At 40.2% G+C, this 9,626-nt stretch overlaps 1 pseudogene; it reads right to left on the reverse strand.

Annotated features, from left to right (window-relative positions):
* Nucleotides 1–8,733: 8,733 nt before the first annotated feature.
* On the reverse strand, nucleotides 8,734–9,292 carry LOC133040498 (cofilin-2-like; annotated as a pseudogene).
* Nucleotides 9,293–9,626: the final 334 nt, after the last annotated feature.

A 9,626-nucleotide genomic window follows, 5' to 3' on the forward strand; every position in this document is an offset into this window, starting at 1 on the left:
GGTCCGGTTTAGTAAAGAATATCTGTGGCTTTAGTCGTATCCAACTCTTTGCGACCCCATGGACTGTAGCTCTCCAGGCTCCTCAGTCCATGGGATTCTCTACACAAGAATGCTGAAGTGGGTTGCATGCCTTCCTTCAGGGGATCTTCCCCACCCAGATATTGAATCCACTGTCTCTGGCATTGCAGGCAGATTGTTTACCTGTGAGCCACCAGGGAAGCCCATCAGTATAATTTAACCATGTCCATTTAGGTCATTCCTGCCAAACAAAAACTACCCTTGAAAAAACTCCTTGAAGATCTGAAATTACAACATTCAAGCCCCTCTCCCCATCCTGGCCTTCAAATAATCTCAGCCCATTCTTTGTTAGGGCTCTGGTTACAAAGATCACATGCTTGTTTACCCCTGGAGATTATGGATTTTCCCAAGCATCTAACTCTAAGGTAGTCAAGCTTTAAGAAGGCAAACTGTTTCCTCCTTCCAGGGACCACAGCCCTTTCCCTCCCCACATAAATATGGAACTAATTTTGATTTCTTTTTCTTGCAACTTAGATACCTAGCTTGTCAACAGTCACTCAAAAAGAATTTTATAAAGGTTAAAGAATTAGAGTTAGCCAAATTGTGAAATTGAGACTCTTTAGGGACTCAATTTCTGTAGTCATAGGTCAAGCAGAATTATATGAATTTGGAGGTGTGGATTTTAGTAGGTTTAGGTTGTGGAGATTGTCAACTCAGATAAACTGAAGCAAAAGGTGGATTTTCTCAATATTTCTGAATAGGCTTTAAGTATAATTAACAACAGCTGGCAAACGCTTACGTCTCTTTCCATTTGTACTGGCCACTTGCCCAAATAAGAGAAATGGATGTTTGCCAGTCATAAAGCTAAAAGCATCAATAGGGAAAGCCATTTTAAATTGCAAAACCACAAGTGGATATACAGTGTACAGAAATGGAACTTTCCATTCTTTTCTCTCAGCATCAGTTGCGTTTATTCAAATACTTATTGCCTATGTGCCAGGCACTGTGCTGGGTCCTGAAGTTGCTATCAAGATGAGTGAGGGGGACTTCCCTGGTGGCTCAGTGGTTAAGACTCCACCTTCCAATGTAGGGGGTGTGGATTTGATCCCTGGTCAGGGATCTAAGGTCCCATATGCTGAGGGGTGTGGTCAAAAGTTAAAAAAAAAAAAATAGATGAATGAAGAAGCCTGCCCTTGAGTTCTTTACCACCCAGTTGGGAAGCGAGGTGAGAGGAGTGGCAGGAAACACTGCTAACTAAAGTATTAAAATAAAAAGTCTGTTCTCAGTTGATAACACAGGGGTGAGTCATGCATTCTAGAAGCACAGAAAATAACTAACGCTGCCCAGAAAGCTTCAAAGAGAAGATGCACTTGAATCTGATCTTGAAAGATGAAAAGAAGGTCACCAAAGAAGGGGAGAGGAATTCAATGCCCGTTTGATGCCTAGCCTTCTTATGGACACTGTCAGTAAATTCCATATGGTTGGGATTAATCTTGTTCATTGTTGTATGCCTGGCACCCAGCTCAGCACTTGGCACACACCAAGTGTTCTAAAATATTAGTTGACCCGATTGACTAAAAATATTCTTGGCAGAGAGAACCACATGTACAATAACAAATAAACAACACAATGATTTTTCTAGACTGTGGTTTATAATATCAGCACCATCAGCTCCTGCAAAGGAAAGAGAACTCTCCCAAGATAGCTCAAAAGAGTGGACTCTAGAGAGGAAGCTGTGACCTGAGTTTTAGACCCAGTCCTGTTATTAACAAGTTACCTGATTTTGAATCAATGATTATCCTGCACCAACCTAAGTCTTATCACTTGTAAACTATCATTTATTATTACAATATTATATACTGTAAAAAAACAACAACCCAAAAAAAGATTACTAGAAGGGAAAAGAATGTAGCACCAGGTCTTTTCTCTTATTTTCTAAACGCAAAATTAATACATGTTTCCCAGTTTTAGGGACTCCCAGGAGGCGCTAATGGTAAAGAATTGGCCCACTAATGCAGGACATGCAAGAGACTGCGGTTCGATCCCTGGGTGGAGAAGATCCTCTGGAGGAGGAAATGGCAACCAACTCCGGTATTCTTGCCTGGGAATTCCATGGACAGAGGAGCCTGGCGGGCTACAGTCCATGGAGTTGCAAAGAGTTGGACACGACTAAGCGTCTGAGCACACTCCCAACTTTAAGATGCAGATGGAGTGCATACCGGTCATTTCTCCCTCCCTCACCAAAATTGAAAGGCTGATTAAAAAAAAAAAAATAGGTTAGTAAATCCTCAGAAAGAAAGAAGGAAGTTTCTTTGGAGCAGAATCCATGATCAAGTGGAAACCAGAGCAGCAGGCTGAGGCTCCGGCCACCTCAAAGCTCTTGCTCTTTGTTACATGCTGCCCCGACAGGGGGCCTTCCGGTTCTCTCAGATCTAATCAAAGTGATGAAGAGATAGAAAATAATTGAAACTGACAGGAAAGATAAGAGGTCTTGAGGTTACAGAGATTTTATCATCAGTCTAATGCAGGTGTTTTGAAAATGTTCTGTGCTGTGGATCTCTCTTTAGCAGTTTAGTGAAGACAGTGGAAGCCCTTCTGTCTTAAGTCCTATCTAGCTACTATAACAAAATACCACAGACTAGAGAGCTTATAACAACAGAAATTTATTTCTCACAATTCTGGAGGCTGAGCAGTCTAAGATCGAGGTGTTGGCATGGTCGCGTTCTGTTGAGGGCTATTTTCCTGGTCCACAGCCAATACTCTTACTATCCCTTACATGATGGAAGGGGTGAGAGAGAGCATTCTGGGGCTTCTATTACAAGGGCACTAATCCCATTTATGGTGGCTCCCTGGTAAAGAATCTGCCTGCCAATGCAGGAGACGATGGTCCAAGGCCTGGGTCGGGAAGATCCCCTGGAAAAGGAAATAGCAACCTACTCCAGTATTCTCGCCTGGGAAATCCCAAGGACAGAGGGGCCTGGTGGGCTCTAGTCCATGAGGTCACAAAGAGTCAGACATGACAGAACAACTAAGCAACAACCACAACAAATCCCATTTATGAAGGCTCTATCCTCACGACCTAAGCACCTCTCAAGTCCCTACCTCCTATTACATTGGGTATTAGAATTTCAGCATATGATTTTTAGGGGAGCACAAACATTCAGACCAGATTAATACCTTCAAATGCATAAAATAAAGTATACAAAATTATATAAGAAATCAACTATATTGAAATGCAGTTATCAAAATATTAGCATTTCATCATGTGTTAACATACTAACAAATTGAATAATAAGATGCGATGTGAACGTGGGAAAGTCACTCAGTCGTGTCTGACTCTTTGTGACCCCAGGGACTATACAGTCCATGGAATCCTCTAGGCCAAGATGCTGGAGTGGGTAGCCTTTCCTGTCTCCAGGGGATCTTCCCAACCCAAGAATCGAACCCAGGTCTCTCACATTGCAGGCGGATTCTTTACCAGCTGAGCCACAAGTGAAGCCCAATAAGACATGATAGGCAGCTTATTACCATTTTTGAGATATCTGCCACAGTTGTAACATAATATGATAACATCTGTGATTTCTCTTGGTGACAATGTCACAGATACTGCATTTTGGTGCGTTAATGTATTTTGTTGCCTATATGCAAATAGAACAATTTATTTCTATTTTTTATTTATTTTTTATTTTATTCTATTTTATTCAAAATAAAATAATTTATTTCAGTTAGAGGCTAGTGAAAATTAAAACTTAATAGGTTTTTTCATCTAATTACATGGACTCCCCTGAATTCTATCCAAAGATCTCAAGTTAAAAAAACTCTGGCCTAATAGAACTTCCAGGAGATTTCCTTGGAACAGAGGATATGTGATTCTTTAATTTGTAGACCTGAAAAAAAAGACATGACACTTCAGATTAAGAGAGTTCATGAAATTCTAGCAGAATAATACAAAAAATGAAATAAAGAAACATAACTGAAACTTATGATAAAATATCAGTCATAAAGAGAAAACCCTAAAACTACCAGAGTAGAAAGACGAACTACAAAGGAAGGGGGTTCAAATAACCCTGGATATCTGATTAGCAAATTCTACGCAAGCAAGCAATGCAAATCTTTTTGTTTTTTAAATACTGAGGGGAAATTTACTGTGAATCTACAACTCCATTCATAACCAGATTATCAGTAGCTTTGAGGGAGAGTGAAATTAAAGCCTCTTTTGGACATTAAAGATTTAGAATCATTAGCACTCATGACCTAAAATAAACTGTATCAAGAAAAGGAAGTGTTGGAATGCAAGTATAATGTACACTAAGTGGGAAAACATTAAGTAATACAGTAGTATAAAACATAAGTAAAAGAGCAGTGTCCTGACCCTTCAAAGCACTTGTAGGTTTTTAAATACCAGAGTTTCAAAAAACGTTGTTTAAAGAAAAGCAATAGAATTTTCACAAAGAGAAGCAAAATGCTGGTACTACATTTCATGCATAGGTTTTTAAAGAACTTGTGAAAATTTAGAAAAAGAGGTACTTTATTAAGGAAGGACGGGGCTTCCCAGGTAGCTCAAGCTGGTGAAGAATCTGCCTGCAATGCGGGAGACCCCTAGTTCAAATCCTGGGCCAGGAAGATCCTCTGGAGAAGGGATAGGCTACTCATTCCAGTATTCTTGGGCTTCCCTGGTGGCTCAGTTGGTGAAGAATCCACCTGCAAAGTGGGAGACCTGAGTTTGATCCCTGGATTGGGAAGATCCCTTGTAGGAGGCTATGAAAACCCACTCCAGTATTCTTGCCTGGAGAATCCCCATGGACTGAGGAGCCTGGAAGGCTGCAGTCTATGGGGTCACAAAGAGTCGGACACGACTGAGTGACTAAGCACACACACTAAGGAAGGACACAGGATGTAGCTAAATCCCAGAACAAACAATTGTTTGAGTCTCGTTATGGTCAATAATAATGGGAAAGACTAGAGATCTCTTCAAGAAAATTAGAGATACCAAGGGAACATTTCATGCAAAGATGGGCTCAATAAAGGACAGAAATTGTATGGACCTAATAGAGGCAGAAGAAATTAAGAAGAGGTAGTAAGAATACAGAGAAGAACTATACAAAAAGATCTTAATGATCTGATAACCATGATGGTGTGATCAATCACCTAGAGCCAGGCATCCTGGAGTGTGAAGTCAAGTGGGCCTTAGAAAGCATCATTACGAACAAAACTAGTGGAGGTAATAGAATTCCAGCTGAGCTATTTCAAGGTAGATGTTGAAAGAGATGATGCAGTGAAAGTGCTGCACTCAATATGCCAGCAAATATGGAAAACTCAGCAGTGGCTACAGGACTGGAAAAGGGTCAGTTTGCATTCCAATCCCAAAGAAGAGCAATACCAAAGAATGTTCAAATTACTGCACAATTGCTCTCATTTCACATGTTAGCAAAGTAATGCTCAAAATCCTACAAGCTGGGCTTCAACAGTACGTGAACTGTGAACTTCCAGATGCATAAGCTAGATTTAGAAAAGGCACAGTAACCAGAGATCAAATTGCCAACATCCGTTGGATCATAGAAAAAGCAAGAGAATGAAAAAAAAAATCTACTCTGCTTCATTGACTACACTAAAGCCTTTGACTAAATGGATCACAACAAACTGTGGAAAATTCTTCAAGGAATGCGAATACCAGACCACCTAACCTGCCTCCTGAGAAACCTGTATGCAGGTCAAGAAGCAACAGTTAGAACCAGACATGGAACAACTGATTGGTTCCAAATTATTGGAAAGGAGTACTTCAAGGCTGTATCTTATCACCCTGCTTATTTAATTTATATGCAGAGTACATTATGCAAAATGCCGGGCAGAATGAAGCACAAGCTGGAATCAAGATTGCCAGGAAAAATATCAATAACCTCAGATATGCAGATGACACCACCCTTATGGCAGAAACCAAAGAGGTACTAAAGAGCCTCTTGATGAAAGTGAAAGAGGAGAGTGACAAAGCTGGCTTAAAACTCAACATTTAAAAAACTAAGATCATGGCATCTGGTCCTGTCACTTCATGGCAAATAGATGGGGAAACAATGGAAACAGTGACAGACTTTGTTTTCTTGGGCTCCAAAATCACTGCAGATGGTGACTGCAGTCATGAAATTAAAAGATGCTTGCTCCTTGGAAGAAAAGTATGACAAACCTAGATAGCGTATGAAAAAGCAAAGACATTATTTTGCTTACAAAGGTTGTATAGTCAAAGCTATGGTTTTTCCAGTAGTCATGTACTGTAATCCATACAAAGGATTACAAATGTAAACTACTCCTTTTTGTTTTTTTTTCTAATCCTAAAGCAGAGATCATTCTCCCTTAGATTTATTAGAATACTCTTTGTATTCCTTTGGATCTGAGAGCTTGATTGAAATTTCCCATTCACCATCCAACTCACTGTGAAAGTATGAAAGTGTTAGCCGCTCAGTTGTGTCTGACTCTTTGTGACCCATGAACTGTGGCCCGCCAGGCTCCTCTGTCCATGGAGTTCTCCAGGCAAGAATACTGGAGTGGATTGCCAGTCCCTCCTCCAGGAGATCTTCCCTACCCAGGGACTGAACCCGGTCTCCTGCATTGCAGGCAGATTCCTTACCATCTGAGCCACCAGGGAAGCCCTCATTAGCACTGTCATTTTTGGCATCTGTGACAACAATAACTGTGTTCTTCTCTTTTCAAATATCTTTTAAGCTTCAAGTCTCCATTTATCAGTTCATTAAGAGAAATTGCATGCTTTTAATTGTAATTTAAAAAATTTCCTTATTTCTTGGTAGGTATTTGCTGTGCCACATTGTAAACATAATGCTTATCATTATGCATGCAAACTACAGGTGCTATTACATTCAGAAGCAACAGATAATTAGTGACTGTATTCCTTGTTTGGTGATTAAAATGCTATTCTTTAAGTATTGTACATCCTAACTCGACAGTTTGTTGCTCATAATTGGCATTTCACTTTATTTTAAATATGTGTTATGAATTTCGGGGTTGATGCATAGCATATTTTATTTTTTCCCATTTGATAACAGGTTTCCCATTCAGCCTTTGCTTGAGGACCATCAGATTTTCAGGAATGGATTACTGAAATTAAGTAGGATAAGTCTGTGTGATCAGTCCTTTAATTTCTGTGGACAAGTCTATGCTGTCTTTCTTATACTCTTAAATTTTTTTAAAATTTTGTTTGTTTATTTTTGGTTGCACTATGTCTTCATTGCTTGCGCAGGTTTCCTCTGGTTGCGGGGTGCGGAGGCTACTCTAGGTTGCCATGCGCCGGCTTCTCATTGCAGTGGCTTCTCTTGCTGTGGAGCACAGGTTCTAGGCGCATGGGCTTCAGTAGTGGTGGCAAACAGGCTCAGGAGTCGTGGTACACAGGCTTAACTGTTCTGCAGCACGTTCAGGAATCTTCCTGAACCAGGGATCAAACCCAGGGCCCCTTGCATTGGCACATGGATTCTTATCCACTGCACCACCAGGGAAATCCATAAGCCTCTCATATTTTGAACTGGAGATTTAAAACAAAACAAAACAAAACAAAACTGTGATTATCCTGTTCCCATCCTATCATTGTGTACTGGCTATGTTAAAGAAAGAGATAACTTGAACGTGACAGTGTATTTGTTCCTACAGAAGATCCTGGATGTTGAACAAGATGGGGTAAATGCATGGGAATTTAGGTTGTACCCCTTGAGAAGGAGTGGTTATCATTATCTGGGGGAAAGGATGTGCCCAGATATTTCGGCAGCCAGAGGCATAGAACTACAGCAGACACTGCTGGTTGCTCCCAGTATCTGTGCTTTTCATTTTTCTCAATAATGAAACCCCACATGTTAGCTGGGCATTTGCCCAACCAATAAAAAAGGTTATATTTCCCAGTCTCTCTTGCAACTAAGTGTGGCCATATGGCAAAGTTTGTGCAATGTTTGTAAGGAGAAGTGGTTTGTATAGATCTACTGTGAAGTTTACTTAAGAAGAGGAAGTTATGTCCTCTCCTCCTCTGTGGCTGGTCTTCCTCTCTAGCATGTGGATGTTATGGCTCAAGGAGAAGTGGCCAACTTACAAGTTAGGATGGAAATCACAGGTAACAGTTTGCAGAGCAATCTGTCAGAAGGAGTTTGGGATCCCTGATGGATATAGAGCCACCATCTTAGACTGAGACTGTCTGTATTGGTCCGAGAGAGAGACCAACTTTTATCTTTTCTACCACTGTTACTCTGAACTTTCAATCTGAGTACTTTTCTTTTATTATCTCAGTTTATACTATCAATATATTATCATCACACCTATCTTATCTTGTTTGGCTTTCTTATAACTTAGTTTTCAGGTAACTAGTTGTTTTGTTTAAAATATTTGGGAAGGCATTTCTTGAGTTGTGCATAAAAGTAGTGGTATTCAACAGTCTAATGGAAATCTTTAATATGTCACTTAAATGAATGATATTTCCTTCATTTATTGTTTTGAAAGGGCCCATTGGGGAAGTTCAGTTCAGTTCAGTTGTTCAGTCGTGTCCGACTCTTTGCAACCCCATGGACTGCAGCACGCCAGGCTTCCCTGTCCATCACCAACTCCAATTTCTCCATTGGGGAAGAGGGAAAAGAAAAACAAAATCTAACACTATTCCAACTGACTGAGCTGTAGAAATGGAAGCTGCTTAACACTCAAGATGGTATTCCACTGTCATTTTATGAGTTTTCCTTAAAGTGAGACAACTACAATGTTTCCCAATTTCTCTCCAAGTGACAATCGCTTCTTAATCCCATCCCTTCCACTTACATGTCACTCATATTTAATATATGTAGATTTCTTTTTAATGGCCTCTTTAGAGCTAGCATAAATCATCTTGCTTTTAAAAGGTACACTCTTAGAAGCCCAGAATATCAATACTAGGTATTGATAGTAGGAATTTAGTCTTTTTTGTTGTGTGTATGGCATCAATAGATCAATATTAGGTATTCTTAGACTATAGATCAATACTAGGTATTCTTAAACTTTTTTGTTGTTTATATGGCATCATACACAGCAAACTGGTAATCATTCAGAGGTAGCAACTTCACAACAAAATGTCTAGGGGTCCTCCGTGGTATCACTGGTGTCATTTGTTAAGATCAGTTTTGGTTCCTCTATTATAATTATTTGTCTTTCCTCATCATTTAAACAGAACCTTCTTTCATCTTCTTTTGTGTTGATATTTCTTTATTTTCCTATCATTAAAACCTTTGGTAACTTCATCATTCACTGTAACTTCAAAAGTCATAGTGCCTGGGGCTGAAATGCCAGCTCTGGCCCCAGCTCTATGGCACTGGGAGGAGATGGAGAAGTAGGTGGAAACCTTTCTTGTTCACAGCCGAATCTACCGAACTTAGAATAGTGACAGAAAATAATGTGTGTGTGTGTGCTCAGCCATGTCTCACTCTTTGTGACCCCATGGAGTGCAGCCTGCTAGCTCCTTTGTCTATGGAATTTTCTAGACAAGTATACTGGAGCAGGTTACCATTTTCTACTCCAGGGGTTCTTCTTGACCCAGGGATCAAACCCGTGTTTCCTGAAGGCAGATTCTTTGCCATGGAGCCACCTGGGAAGCCTGCCTG

The sequence above is a fragment of the Dama dama genome, chromosome 2 (genome assembly GCF_033118175.1).
Source record: "Dama dama isolate Ldn47 chromosome 2, ASM3311817v1, whole genome shotgun sequence".
NCBI lineage: Eukaryota > Metazoa > Chordata > Mammalia > Artiodactyla > Cervidae > Dama > Dama dama.